The sequence below is a fragment of the Hyla sarda genome, chromosome 7 (genome assembly GCF_029499605.1).
Source record: "Hyla sarda isolate aHylSar1 chromosome 7, aHylSar1.hap1, whole genome shotgun sequence".
Lineage (NCBI taxonomy): Eukaryota > Metazoa > Chordata > Amphibia > Anura > Hylidae > Hyla > Hyla sarda.
The window spans coordinates 35,163,682-35,179,599 of NC_079195.1; the positions used below are offsets into that span (position 1 = coordinate 35,163,682).

At 40.5% G+C, this 15,918-nt stretch overlaps 1 long non-coding RNA gene across 6 annotated transcripts in view; it reads right to left on the bottom strand.

Annotated features, from left to right (window-relative positions):
- Positions 1–15,918, bottom strand: part of LOC130282491 (uncharacterized) — a 215,443-nt gene that overhangs the window by 138,837 nt on the left and 60,688 nt on the right. For 5 of the 6 annotated variants that reach the window (XR_008846418.1, XR_008846417.1, XR_008846414.1 and 2 more), the window contains one exon: positions 5,809–5,871. This is a non-coding gene — a long non-coding RNA (uncharacterized LOC130282491). Of the gene's footprint in view, positions 1–3,823; positions 4,073–5,808; positions 5,872–15,918 lie in introns of those variants that run through there. The other variant, XR_008846415.1, reaches the window with a different exon arrangement.

A 15,918-nucleotide genomic window follows, 5' to 3' on the forward strand; every position in this document is an offset into this window, starting at 1 on the left:
CATTTTTTCCTCCACTATAATTTAATTACATAAAGAGGTGTCTGAAGCTGGAGGGAAGACGGGGGAAATTAATCAAACTGTTTTTGCTTTTCTTAAAAAGTGGTGAATATGTGGTGAAGTTTGTTTGTAGAGCATTTACTATTTTTATAAATTTTGTGAAAAAAAAGTGTGTAAAAACTACTTAAGAAACGAATAAAAAATGAGAAACCACTGCAATGATAAATTCTCCTCACAGTGTGCTTTTGGTAATTGTAGTTTCTCAGGTAGAATCACCTGTCATGTGATATCAGCAGCAGGACTAGCCATTTTGCCGAAGAACACTATGCACTAGTAAGAAAAGGCATTGCAATACATACAAAAAGGTAAGTTTTATTTTTGCCTTGTACAGTCGATTTACACCAGTTATGAGGGTTATGAGATTTGTATTAAAACGACAGATTGTGGGATAACCTCTTCAGCTGTCCAATTTACGTTAAAGGGGTACTCCACTGCCCAAGCATTCAGAACATGTTGTTCCGAACGCTGGGTGCGGGCTGCGTGGGGTCGTGATGTAACAGCCACACCCCCTCAATTCAAGTCTATGGGAGGGGGCACCCCCTCCCACAGACTTGCATTGAGGGGGCATGGAGTGACGTCACAAGTGGCGTGGATGTGATGTCACGACCCCTGCACCCACCGTTCAGAACATATTGCTCCGAATGCTTGGGCAGTGGAGTACCCCTTTAATTAGAGTTGCAATCTCTAATTATAGGAAAGTCACCCAGTAAATAATTTTGTTTTTGCTTAAGCTGTCAAGTAGTAATGATAAAGCTAAGTTACATGTCCTTACCCCAGAGGCCTTTTGTCTAACTTGTGTACAGGTCTTTGCATTTGTCGCTGAATTGGTTTGCGTTTATACCAATTTACTGCATTTATGTAGGAAGTGGACTTTCATGGTGAACGATTATCAGTGTTGCTTTACTACAGACAACAACTAAAGGTCATGCCTGAATTGGAGTGGCTTTGACAGGACCTATGATTACCTTACTGTGGCATCCTTATTATTATTATTTTTTTTCTCTGGTAGTTTAACAACATTTCACACTCTTATTTATAAGTGATAAAAAAATTATTGAGAAAAGTGGGGTCCAGCAAGTCTGTTAATGTTGCTGTGAAATACATTTTTAAATACATGCAGATCATACAAGCTATTGTGTCAAATCATTTGCAGTTGACATCTAATACAGTGCTGCTACAGTATTCCAGTTACTAAAAGTCCCCAAGCCATTCTCAAGGACTACCAACAGTGAAGGATTTGAATTTTGCCCTGTTCTATTTCAGTGGAGTAACTAAAAAATAAATATATATATATATATATATATATATATATATATATATATACATATATATATTGGTGGAGCTTGAGGACTAGATTGGAGACAAATGTTCTATACCAGAATAGGGTTCATAGAACATAATCTGGAATCAAAGGGTTAATTTATACATAAAGATAATTAAAAAAAAATACCAAGTTGTTTACATTATCCCATCCTGTTTTTGCACTTTCGTTTTTTTCCTCCTTACCTTTTAAAAATCATAACCCTTTCAATTTTGCACCTAAAATTCAATATTATGGCTTATTTTTTTGCGCCACAAATTCTACTTTGCAGTGACATTAGTATTTTTACCAAAAAATACACGGCGAAACAGAAAAAAAAATAACTGTGCAACAAAACTGAAGAAAAAATTGGGGTCTTCCTTTTCTACGCAGTGCATTTTTCTGTAAAAATGACACCTTTTCTTTATTCTGTAGGTCCTTATGATTAAAATGATCCCCTACTTATATAGGTTTGATTTTGTCCTACTTCTGGAAAATATCATAACTACATGCATAAAAATGAATACATTTAAAATTGTCATATTTTGACCCCTATAACTTTTTTATTTTTTCGCGCTCGGGTAGGTAGGAAATTTCTTGCGCCATGATCTGAAATTTTTAGCGGTACCATGTTTGTATTGATCTGACTTTTTGATAGCTTTTTATAAAAACAATTTATGATATAAAATGTGACCAAACATACGCTATTCTGGACTTTGGAATTTTTTGCACGTACGCCATTGACCGTGAGGTTTAATTAACAATATATTTTTATAGTTCGGACATTTCCGCATGCGGCAATACCACATATGTTTATTTTTATTTACACTGTTTTTTTTCTTTTTTTTAAATGTGAAAAGGAGGGGGGGGGGTGATTCTTACTTTTATTAGGGAAGTGGTTAAATTATCATACTTTTTTTTCACGCTTTTTTTTGCAATGTTATAGCCCCCTCTAGTGGCTATAACACTGCACACACTGATATTCTACACAAATCACTGCCATGGCAATGATCAGTGTTATGGCCGGAGGCAGGTAACGGACCCTCCGCTCGCATTCTAGCTGATCGGGACATTGCAATTTCACAGCGATGGTCCTGATCAGCCTGACTGAGTTGCCAGGAGTGTATTTTTTTTACTTTAGATGTGGCAATCAACTTTGAACTCCGCATTTAAAGGGTTAAGTGTGCACGCTATTATCCTAGGGTCCCACATTACAGTCCGGGACTGGGCGTAGGGCATACAGGTACACCCTGTGTCCTTAAGAGGTTAAAAACATGTGTGTTTACAATAATTGTATGGGTTTATTTGCTGTAATTTTGATGGTTTTTGTAATGACACCTTATCCTTTTTTCTGTGTCCTTCTGTGTCCTTAGGACTTATAAATGCCTGTTTACATAGGATAGAACACTGACAAAGAATATTTTTTAAGGCATCATAAAATATAGGCTCCATGGCAAATTCATGCTGATCAGCTCCTAGAAAGATTTACATTCTTCCTCAACAAGTCTATTGAGAGGGAAGGAGGGGAAGAGGGAGAGAAGAGGAGAGTGCCTAGAGAGAACCACAGACAGAGAGACTGCACAAAGAGTAAAGGTGCTTATAGTTCGTATTAGACCTAACTTCAGTGTTTGTCTTGCAGATTATACTACTAAGTACTGCTCTGTAATGTCCCCCATGCTGCTGCTGCTTTGGAGGGTGCTATAGAGATATAGGGAAGCAGGATCCCCACTTCTGTGTGTGCAGTGTATAAGGAGCCATCATAGACATTAGTCTCCATCCTCTAAATCAGGGAAAACTGAAAATTAGATATAATGCCGGAAAAGCTTTGGCCTGGTAAAAAATGTTGTATACAATTTATATAATAGAGAAAAATGCTACTCCTCATCTACAGATATGACAGCTTATCCAGGGAGACCATGTTTTCTCCGATAATCCCCTCATGGAGATCTTGATAATCTTTGAAGCAGGCACATTTATGTAGTTGTGGTCCACAGGACAGTCAATGGAAACTGTGAAGGTGAGGCTGGTGCAAATCAAGAAGTCAAGCCAAAGATCAGATGGTAAAAAAAAGATGAACCAAAAGATGGGGATCAAGAGTCAGCAGTTGATATGTCACAACCAATGAGAAGGAACCAACAATGGAGTTAAGTGTAATCCAAGAATATTATGAATTGGGTTATAAGCTGACAAAGGGCACAAACATGATCATTCAGTGAATGATGGAACAGACTGAGGTAGATACCACCATTTAAATAGCAATATGGTAATGGGTCTACATGCTGTTGTGATGAACAAGATGACCATGAGATCACACTTCATGATTAATTAAACAGATTACTGACACAATACTAATGCTACTGCTAACTGAGACTTAATTGTAAGCAATTAAAAAAATATATATTATTTGAATGTTTTCATCATCTAAGCAATATCTATAATTTATAGATTTTTTCTACCTGTATTTAGAATAAAAATTCTATGGAATAATGGGAAAAAACATACTTTTGTCTGAACACACTTATTATCTTACAGTTCCCCAATTTTCTTCTTTTCTATTTCTTTGCAGCATGACATACAATACCATTTAATTTAGACAGAAATGTAAAGTGTAAATGAAGCTTAGTGTTGAGTAGAGAATAATCTTTTTTTGTAAGTGCTGATAAATCCTTTTGACCTTCAATTTATATGCATCTTCTAGCACTAAAAGAGGAAGGGCTAAACAAAACAGAAGTGAATGGTATTTCTTTTTGCAGGTATTCAGAGCACATTAATTTACATTTCAACAAAAAGAGTCACATAAATGGCCTCCATTTTCCGGTGAGTTGTATTAATTATCTAGCATCTAAACATTCTATAATAAGACATATACATTTTCTTTTTCAGCATTCACACCCAACAATGTAAATGCATGTGCTTGAGATCTATAGTTATGTGAGTATTTCAATACAGTAATAATTTGCAAAAGAGAAACTGTAGAAAACCAAAGAATCATGCATATCATTCTGCATAAATTCTTTGTGACTATCATAATATATGGATAATTGAAATCCAAGAATGTTTGAAGTTATACAGTATGTTAAAAAACTTTTGCCAGGCATGACTGCATTTATCATGTTCACATATCTGCACATAGAGGACTACTTGATTGTAAGGGAACATTCACACTACGTAGAGCCCACCCGGGTATACCTGATGTTAAGTATACTTGCCATTTTATTTTCCTGGTTCCCTGTTTGTAAGTACACCTGCTTAATCCTTCCTGTCCTCACCTGTTTTACTGACTTTCACTGTTTCATTTTTTGTTTTGACTTGTGACACCCCTGCACTTTAGTCCAATGCAGGGACCATCACCCAGTTCAGAGTCCGCTACCTAAAGCGGATTGTTAAGTAGGCAGGTACAGTGGTCTGGGTGAGGGCAGGGCCTCACTTTTCACTGTCTGACGTGACAGATACACCGACACAATGAACATATTAATTATTTTGACAGAGTCCCAAATTAGAATTTTTAGAATTTTAGCATTGTGCACAGTGCAGTAGAATATAGTTCAGAGTGGCATTCACCGTTCAGGTGATTAAACGGTCCAAAAAATGCTGTGTAAAAAAGAACCGTGCATAAAAATGTTTCAAAAAGCAACAGCTGGAAAATGTCATGCTCATTTTGCTTATAAATAAGTGTATTTCTGAATCAGTGTGAGAAGAGTGGGAGAAGAGGGTTGCATTGACAATCCAACACAATGGGCAGCACATTGGACACATTTTGTAAGTGGTCAGAAACTTGTAAATAACTCATGAAAGAATAAAGTTAAAACCAAGCATAACATTGTTTTTCTTGTGAAATTTCCAATAAGTTTGATGTGTCACATGACCCTCTTCCTATTGAAAAAACAAAAGTTGTATTCAAAATGGCCGACTTCAAAATGGCCACCATGGTCACCACCCATCTTGAAAAGGTTCCCCCCTCACATATACTAATGTGCCACAAACAGGAAGTTAATATCACCAACCATTCCCATTTTATTAAGGTGTATCCATATAAATGGCCCACCCTGTATTTGATGTGCTTTATGCCTTCTCTCAATTTTATACCAATGTGTATGCTGTATACCTCTTATACTCTGTCCAGCGATATCCACTGTGCCTATACTTCTTCTTAGCATGTTTTTATATGTATGTTTAATAAAGATTTATATTTTGCTTCACACTTCTGTTGCTGTTTATATGGGTCTTTAATCGGTGGTTTAATTCATGGTTTTCCAGCAACAAACTATTCCTTTGTTGGTTTGTCTGGTGATATTGGACTACTATATGTCTAAAATTACTGATCATGGTAGAGTATGGGTGAATGTTATTTATTCAGTTGTTCTTCATATGGTGCTTAGTAGCATTCTCATTTAATACAATTCTGATAGCTACAAACGGATAAGTGAAATTACTGGTATCAAGGGTCTTACCTGTTGTAGATCACCTCCACTTTTCACCAGGTAAGTCATAATTTATTTCCCCTTTTTCGGCAACTGTTGAAAAAAATGTTGTTTAGTTTAAACTCCATATATGCCAACACAATTGTGTTAAAAAACTGGTACAATTGGAGTAAGAAATATGCTTCAATGTTTGCTTATACCTTGTGGTGTTTTTTTCCTCTCAAAACACAACATGCTCTAGATATGGTGGTGTTTGGGGAAAGTGAAGCAAAAACTATAGCTGCCAAAGTAAACTGTGTTAAAATTTTAAAGAAAAGTGTCTCTGTCTTTTTGTTGCATTATTTGAAAGGATATGTGAAGGAGGCATGATATACTGTCAAATGAAAAAATGTAATTTACAATATACCAGGCTGCTCAGGCATGCCTGTTCTTGTCGTGTAGATTGCCATTATTGGTCGATGAACTGAACAGTTGGTCATGTATTAAGAGTAGGTCTGACTGCTAAAAAGAATGTAATAGGACATGAAAATGGAACATTTGCATTGCTCAAAACCTCCACATTTGAATGATAAAAAATATACTGTATTTTAAAATGCATTCGAGATCGAGGACAATGCATTTGCTTTATCAAATGATTTAAAAAAAAAAAATCCATTCAATTAGTGGCGTTAAATGTTGCATTATCTTGATACGAGACTAATAATTTCAATAAAAAAAGGATGTTCCAAGGTGAAACAGTAAAAGCTTTTAAAACACAAAACTCAACCAAGGTGATAGCTGTCTGCTTATCTTATCTTCCATACAATGTTACAAAGTGAATGCATTTCTAAATACAAGACGAATAAATTATGATATGTACAAATGTAAATCTGATGTCAATCCAAGGTAAAAGCATTATTGAGACTAAATGGTACAAATGGATACGCTAATGTATTAATATATACCTAAGAGAAACCTTGTAGAATGAAACAAAACCCCAATCAACAAGCAGAGGTGATGTGGTCTCACTCAAATCGCCGCTTTGAAAAATTCGATTAAGCCGATTCGCCATATAAAAGAAAAAAATCGATTCGATCAGAATAAATTCTCGGCTAATTTTTATTAGTAATGTATTCTAATGATGTGTTTAATAAAGTGTGTGTGTGTTTCACTTTTTTCTCTCTATTTGTTTGACATTTTTTTGGTAGTACTACTACTTCCAGCATCGAACAGACTGTTCTATGCTGTTAGTAGTAGTACCTGTGCAAATAGACCGATCGCCCTAGGTGTCATTCCTGACATCCACTGCGATCGTCCTGTATAAGACGATCACATCAGGTGTCAGGAGTGACACCTGCTGTGATCTGTCCTTAAAGGGGTACTCCGGTGGAAAACTTTTTTTTTTTATTAACTGGTGCCAGAAAGTTAAAGGAGAACTCCAGAAGATAAAAATTGTCCCCCATAGTGCCGGCAGTAAAAAAATAAAGATGTACATACCTTCCTCCGCTCCCCGGGGCCTCCTGTAACCGGCTCCGGTCTCCGCCGCGATACACTTCCTGGTTACGGTGGTCGGATGAATCATACAGCCAATCACCAGCCGCAGCGAAGTCCCGACTCGGCCGGCGATAGGCTGAGCGGCAGTGTGACGTTTTCGGCCCCGGCCGCAGGTGCCGGTGTAGTGAAGAATTTTGTGTCCTGAAGCATTTTCACACTGCCGCTCAGCCTAACGCCGGCCGTGTCGGACTTCAATGCGGCTGGTGATTAGCTGAGCGCAGTATGATTTATCCGACCACCGGCAACAAGGAAGTGGATCGCGGCGGTGGCTGGAGCCGGTTACCGGAGGCCCCAAGGGAGTGGACATCTTTATTTTTTTACTGCCGGGACTATGGGGGACAATTTTTATGTTCTGGAGTTCTCCTTTAAACAGATTTGTAAATTACTTCTATTAAAAAATCTTAATCCTTCCAGTACTTATTAGCGGCTGAATACTACAGCGGAAATTATTTTCTTTTTGAAGCACAGCGCTGTCTGCTGACATCATGAGCACAGTGCTCTCTGCTGACATCTCTGTCCATTTTAGGAACTGTCCAGAGCAGCATATGTTTGCTATGGGGGTTTTCTCCTATTCTCCCACAGTTCCTAAAATGGAAAGAGCTGTCAGCAGAGAGCACTGTGCTCATGATGTCAGCAGACACCTCTGTGTTTCAAACGGAAAATAATTTCCACTGTAGTATTCAACAGCTAATAAGTACTGTAAGGATTAAGATATTTTAATAGAAGTAATTTCAAATCTAATGTATAGGAGAAACAGGTGATGTCCGGCACAACCGCAGGATACTTCCTTAGAGCTCTCCCACTGTCAATCCATACAAGTCCGCTGTATACAGTGGCCACGATACTGGGAGTGATCTTGGGTGTGCTAGCGGTGGTGCTACCGGATAATGCACAAATCGCATGGTCAATATGGTAAAGGTAGAAAAACGATGCACTCACCGCAATAGCAGGTACAAAACTGCATGCATCATGCGCGGGTGAAACGGCTGTTAACGTCACGCCTGCGGCGTCCTGCACCCCCTGCCCTCCACACACTGGTTTTATGTCTCTTCACCAGTCCTGAATAAATAAGAAAGTTTTGTACCTGCTATTGCGGTGAGTGCATCGTTTTTCTACCTTTACCATAATTTACAAATCTGTTTAACTTTCTGGCACCAGTTGATTTAAAAAAAAAAAGTTTTTCACTGGAGTACCCCTTTAACTGCAGGTACTACTGCTTCCAACATGGAGCACACTCTGCTCCATGCTGGGAGCTGTAGTACCTGCATTAATAGACAGATCACAGCGGGTGTCACTTCCGACACCCGATGCGATTGTCCTATATAATGTGTAGATGCGGGCAGCCGGACACTCTTCTCTGGTCCCACTGTAGTATGAGTATATGCCGTATATATGCTTATTATACTTCTTTCCCGCAGAGAGCTGTGATTGGCTGGAACCATCTGGCCAATCACAGCTCTCTGCTGGAAATATGAAGAAGTGATGTGAATTCTATTCACATCACTGGCCGGCCGGAGTATAGTGCAAAGATGCGAGCGCAGGAGAAAGCCGCTCCATCTCTGCAATAGAAAGGACAATCGCATTGGGTATCAGGAGTGACACCCGGGGCGATTTGTCTGTTAGTACAAGTACTACAGCTCTCTTTATGGAACAGTCTGTCCCATGCTGGGAGTAATAGTACTACCTAAAAAAAAAATTTAAAATAGAGAAAAAAGTGAAACACATACTTTATTAAATACAATATTAAAATACATTACTAATAAAAAAAAACATTCAAACATTTATTACAAAAAATATATTATTTTTACATTTAAATGGCCCCTTTCTATATTTTTATTATTGTTGGCTAAATGTTTAGGTCCCTGCCCGCCCACATTAATTGATACGCACATATACTACTATGTATGTTACGACGGGGATGTTATGTTTCCTTTATTTTTATTTATTTATTTATTTTCTGTTTTCCTTTTGGTTTGGTTAAACAACTGCCTATCTTATATGTAAGATCAAGTTGACAATCAAGTCTACTTATATGAAGTGAACAACTGTTCGATGTGCTTGTGTTCATAAGATAATAAGTTGACAGCTATGTCTGTCCTTTATGCATGTTTATGTTTTCTACTATGGTAAAATTTAATAAAAAAAACTATTGAAAGTAAAAATTAACATGACATTTTTTTTTGGTGGCTTCATAATTTTTTATACACCCGAGAATGAAGTCTACATTTTAGGCTGCTTTCACAGGAGTATACATCCGTTATTAAACATCTGTTTTCTGTATGTATAATTAAAAAAATGGATGTATAATAACAGATAAAATAACGGGTGCTAACGGCTGAATATTATCCGTCAAAATAAAGGGCACATTCATCTGTTAAGACCTGTTATAACATCCGTCAAGTACCGTTATTTTATGGCCATTTTAACACCTCTGCCTACAGACACCCCCAGCCGGGACTACTACTACTACTCACATCATGGGACAGACTTGTTTCCATGATGGGAGTAGTTGTTCCCCGGTTGCGGGAGTCTGCCGGTGGCTGGGGAGGCTACATTAGTGTTTGTACTACTGCCCCCATCATGGAACAGACACTGTTCCATGATGGGGGTTATAGTACATGGGCTGAGGGATTGATCACTTGTGAGACCTGATGCAATCAGAAGTTATTAAACAGGGGAGCGGGCGGCATGCCCCTCTCTCCTGCGATGTACTATGTATTTTTACTATCAATTTAAAATTCCCCGCCGGGAGCTCTAATTGGCTGCCACCGAGGAGCCATTCAGGGCTCCCGGCAGGGTTTTAAAACTACTAATTTGACCCCCAAATGTATGCCCCCATGCATATTTATAATAATTAATTGGCCCCAGTGTGTCTATAATAATTCATGGGCCCCAGTGTTTTTATAATAATTCATTGGCCCCAGTGTGTCTATAATAATTCATTGGCCCCAGTGTGCTTATCCTTATCCCCCCCTCCCCCACTGTCCTTATTTCCCCTCCCGCTGCCTGCTCCTCATCTTCTGCAGGGCAGCAGCGGGACATGTCGGGATCCGGCAGGGGTGAATGAATGAAGCCGACATGTCCTGCATGTAGGCTTCATTCATTCATCGCCGACGCTCGACATGTCCCTGCTGCTGCCCTGCTCCTAGCGCAATCAGCGCACCACCAGGACATGTCTATTCTCTGTTGCTCATCTCATTCACTGCCGATGGAGCAGCTTTCTCCTGCACTCGCATCTCTGCACTATACTCCGGCCGCCCAGTAATGTGAATAGAATTCATATCACTTATTCATATTTCCCACAGAGAGCAATGATTGGCCAGATGGTTCCAGCCACTCACAGCTCTCTGCAGAAAATATGAATAATGGGTATATATACTGTCTATTAATGCAGGTACTACAGCTCCCAGCATGGAGCAGAGTGTGCTCCATGTTGGGAGCAGTAGTACCTGCATTTGAGGACAGATCACAGCAAGTGTCACTCCTGACACCTGCTACGATCATCCTATCTATTGCAGAGATGCGAGCGCAAGAGAAAGCCGATCACATCTATACATTATACAGGACGATCGCAGGGGTGTCGCTAATGAAGAAATTCGTTATTTCAAATCGAGTCAAAGTTCGGATTCTGTCCGAATCAAATTTTTCATGAAATTCAGAACGAATTTGACTTCATCAGATTCGATTGATTCCTCTCTGATATTCATCATCCACAAACACATCAGGGTCATGTATTTAGACAATAAGTGAAACTTAAAATACATTCAACTTCACACATTGAGGTTTTTTCTGACTTGAAAAAATTCAACAAAATGCAAACTTATGACATCTGCACCGTAACTTGCATCTTAAACTGTTGGTATGGATTTTCAATTTGCAACATGGATTGCACACAGTTTTGGACACAGATTTTGAGGCAAAAGGAACAGGGTTATCAAACATATTTTCTTTATTTGCAAAATTTTATTTTTTGTTATGATAATACACATTGGCCCTCATTTACTAAGCTAAAACCCGCTAGTTTTTGTCAGGTTTTTCCAAGTTATTTTGGTGCACAGTGTCTGAGACTGTCTAAGACATGTCTCAGACACTATGCGACAGTGTGCACCAGGAAAATCCAACTAACAAAGGGTGTGGTCTGTCGCAAAGGGGCGTAGTCAGTACAAAAGGGGGCATGGTTTCACAACCCGACCTATTTACTATTGAATTCACAGAAAATCCTGTGAATAAATGGCTGTAAATTTCCACCTAGAAAAAGCTGGTCAGAAGATTTTCCTAACTTGTAAATCTGTGATCCTCATAGTAAATAGAGAAAAACAACAGTTCACTCTAGTAAAAACCCAACACTCTTAGTAAATGAGGCCCATTAACCTCTTAAGGATCCAGGGCGTACCTGTACACCCTGAGTCCGCTCCCGTTCCATAATGCGGGGCCACGGCAGTGCCGCATGCTATTAACCCTTTAGACGTGACGTTCAAAGTTGTTTGCCGCTTCTAAAGAGAAAGTAAACTGCTGCCAGTTAGCTCAGGGGGCCACGGCATCCCAAACAGCTGTAGGACACAAAGAGGGTCCCCTTACCTGCCTCCTGGTGTCTGATCGCTGAATGACTGCTCAGTGCCTGAGATCCAGGCATGAGCAATCAAGCAGCAGAATCCTTGATCAATGGTTTCCTATGAGAAATCCTTGATCAATGTAAAAGATCAGTGTGTGCAGTGTTATAGCCCCCTATGATGGCTATAACATTGCAAAAAAAAAAAGTGGAAAAAAAAGTGAATAAAGATCATATAACCCCTTCCCTAATAAAAGTTTGAAACACCCTACTTTTCCCATAAAAAAAGTATAAATAAAAATAAACATATGTGGTATCGCCGCGTGCGGAAATGCTCGAGTTATAAAAATATGTCGTTAATTAAATTGCACGGTCAATGGCACACGCGAAAGAAAATTCCAAAGTCCAAATTTATACCTTTAAAATTGTGAACTTTTTTTTATATTTCTGCGTATGGGGCGGTATGAGGGCTAATTTTTTGCGCCCTGATTTGAAGTTTTTAGCGGTACCATTTTTGTATTGATCGGACGTATTGATTTTTTTATGATATAAGAGAAGGTGTAATTTTTACTGAAAAATGTACTGTGTAGAAACGAAAGCCCCCAAAAGTTACAAAATGGCGTTTTTGTCTTAAATTTTGTCGCACAATTGTTTTTTTTTTTCCATTTCACCGTAGATTTTTGGGTAAAATAACTGATGTCATTACAAAGTAGAATTGGTGGCGCAAAAAATAAGCCATCATATGGATTTTTAGGTGCAAAAACAAAAAAAACTAAAGTGCAAAAACTTAAAAACCCGGGTTCTTAAAGGGGTATTCCGGGTAAAAACATCTTATCCTATCCAAAGGATAGGGGATAAGATGTCTGATCGTGCAGGGCCCGCTGCTGGGACCCCCCGTGATCTCCCTGCAGCACCCGCATTCTATGCGGGGCTGCATCTCCAGTTTCGGAAACCTCAGAGTTTCCAGGACTGGGGAAGTGACGTCACACCACACCCCCTCCATTCAAGTCTATGGGGGGGACGTGACAGCCATCATGGCCCCTCCCATTGACATGAATGGAGGGGGCGTGGCGTGACGTCACATCCCCAGTCCCGGAAACCTGGAGGTTTCTAAAACTGGAGACGCAGCCCCGCAGAGAATGCGGGTGGTGCAGGGAGATCACGGGGGGTCCCAGCAGCGGGCTCCCTCGTGATCAGACATCTTATCCCCTATCCTTTGTATAGGGGATAAGATGTTTTTGCCCAGCATACCCCTTTAGGAGGTTAAATTCCTTTTTTTTCCCAAAAAATATTTGTCTTCCCCAAATAAAGCTTGAAGACTTTATTGGGTACACCCAGTGGGCACTAGGTGAAGGGAAAGGCCACTCTGCTTAACAGTATCAAGAGTCTTATGCCATTGACTGGGGATTCTAGAACACCTCTACAGCAGGAGACTGTAATGAGGAGGTCCATAAGTAGTGCACATAGGCTGCTCACTTTGAGGTGGGTCTATTCAAATAATAACTTTCTGCTACTAAGATTAGGAAAAAAAATTACTATGGGGGACATTTATCAATGTTTACTTATGTATTCCTATTTTTAGTTATTTTTTCTTTACAATTTTTTTGCTTATGTGTGACTTATTTATCAATTGGTTTCAGCCTGTTAAATTTCACGTAAGCAATTTTTTTTTTTTCTCGGTCGGAACCATTGGAGGACACAGAAACGTAGGTATATGCTCTTGCCACTAGGAGGCGCTGACACTAGGCATACAAAGAAAAAAGTCGGCCCCTCCTGGCAAGGATATACCCCGTCTACTGACCTTGAGCTAATCAGTTTTAGCTTAGGCTTCTTTCACACTACAAAATTCTCTGTTTTTAAACATCCGTATGAAGTTCCGTCTGAAAACCAGCTGAAAACGGCAGTAACAAAATCCTATACGTCCATTAGAAAATCTCATTATAGTCTATGGGATTTTCTAATAGCCGTTTGAATCCGTTATAGTCCGTTATTGATAACGGACGTTATTTTGTGACGGAAGATAGTTCGGAAGAAAATAGTTCATGAACTATTTTCTTCCGAACTATCTTCCGTCACAAAATAACGTCCGTTATCAATAACGGACTATAACGGATTCAAACGGCTATTAGAAAATTCCATAGACTATAATGGGATTTTCTAACGGATATATATGATTTTGTTACTGCCGTTTTCAGCTGGTTTTCAGACGGAACTTCATACAGATGTTTAAAAACAGAGAATTTTGTAGTGTAAGAAGAAGCCTTAGTGTCACAGGAGGCAAGACACAGGTCTGGAGCTCTCTCCAGACCTGGTCTTTTTTTTTTTTTTTAGTTAGGACCTGTGTTCTTTCATCCTTTTATTTTCTTGTTTTTAGGTGGGGGTCCAGGAGCATGGCGCTACCTGTTCCCCCATTTGCAGCTAAGGGGCACGGGGCATAAAAGAGTATGCACCGTCAACCGCTACCTGCCTACCTACCAGCTCCTGGGGTTGCACCTTGGGTCCAGGTCCCCCTATTCTCCCTGCTCATCCAGCTGTTGCAGCCTGACGTGATGTAGGTATCTAAAAAGCTGGCTGAAGACATCTGATAGGTAAGTATGGCGGATATAGAACAAAGCAGAGCTGTCACGATTCGGCTGGCAGGAGGTGGATCCTCTGTGCCAGAGAGGGATTGGCGTGGACCGTGTTGGTGGACCGGTTCTAAGTTGCTACTGGTATTCACCAGAGCCCGCTGCAAAGCGGGATGGTCTTGCAGCGGCGGTAGCAACCAGGTCGTATCCACCAGCAACGGCTCAACCTCTCTGACTGCTGAAGATAGGCGCGGTACAAGGGAGTAGACAAGAGCAAGGTCGGACGTAGCAGAAGGTCAGGGCAGGCAGCAAGGATCGTAGTCAGGGGCAACGGCAGGAGGTCTGGAACACAGGCTAGGAACACACAAGGAAACGCTTTCACTGGCACAATGGCAACAAGATCCGGCGAGGGAGTGCAGGGGAAGTGAGGTATAAGTAGGGAGTGCACAGGTGAACACACTGATTAAGCCTGCTGCGCCAATCAGTGGCGCAGTGGCCCTTTAAATTGCAGAGACCCGGCGCGCGCGCCCTAAGGAGCGGGGCCGCGCGTGCCGGGACAAGACAGACGGGGAACGAGTCAGGTACGGGAGCCGGGATGCGCATCACGAGCGGGCGCCTCCCGCATCGTGAATCGCATCCCGGCTGAGAGTGATATTGCAGCGCACCCGGTCAGCAGGTCTGACCGGGGCGCTGCGAATGAGAGGATGCTGCGAGCGCTCCGGGGAGGAGCGGGGACCCGGAGCGCTCGGCGTAACAGAAGCACTGACCGGTTCAGTAGGTTTCTTTCTTTCTTATTCCATAGGTTCATGGCGTGCGGGGGAGCGGGCGTGTGCCGGAGACTCAGGTGATGGGCCGTATCGTGTGCATGCGCTTCTTCAGACCTGGCTATGCATGTCCAGGGGTGTGCTTTTAAAATCGCAAAGCAAAGCACCGTCCGACCAGGGTACAGGTAAGTGAGGGTTAACACATTAGGTATACATACAATGACACACATTTACATACTCAAATACATTAAGAAACAATAGGACTAAGTTAAAAGGAATACCTCTGTCAGTGAATCAGATGGCTACAGTAAAAGTGTTCATAGTAACACATTCATCTCATTGTGGTCATTAAGACCTAGAATGCCCGTAGCCTCTGTTCTTATAATCCAGCGTGCTTCTTTTATTAGCAGTGTTCTGTTCAGATCAGATGCATGCTCCACACGCTCCAATGCAGTGAACTGGAGGGCCTTGGGGTTGCCATTGTGTGTTTCATGCATGTGATTGATAAATCGCATGGACCCTTGCCTGGTTTTAAGTGACCGTAAGTGCTCTCTTATTCTATGGAACAGAGGTCTTATGGTCTTGCCGACATAAAAATATCTGCAACTACATTTTAAACAATAGACCACATGGGTGGATCTGCAAGTTACAAACTGTTTGATTTTGATTAAGGAGCCCCCTAATCTTATTTCTTTGGCTTGGGAATTGTATGAACAAAAAGAACATG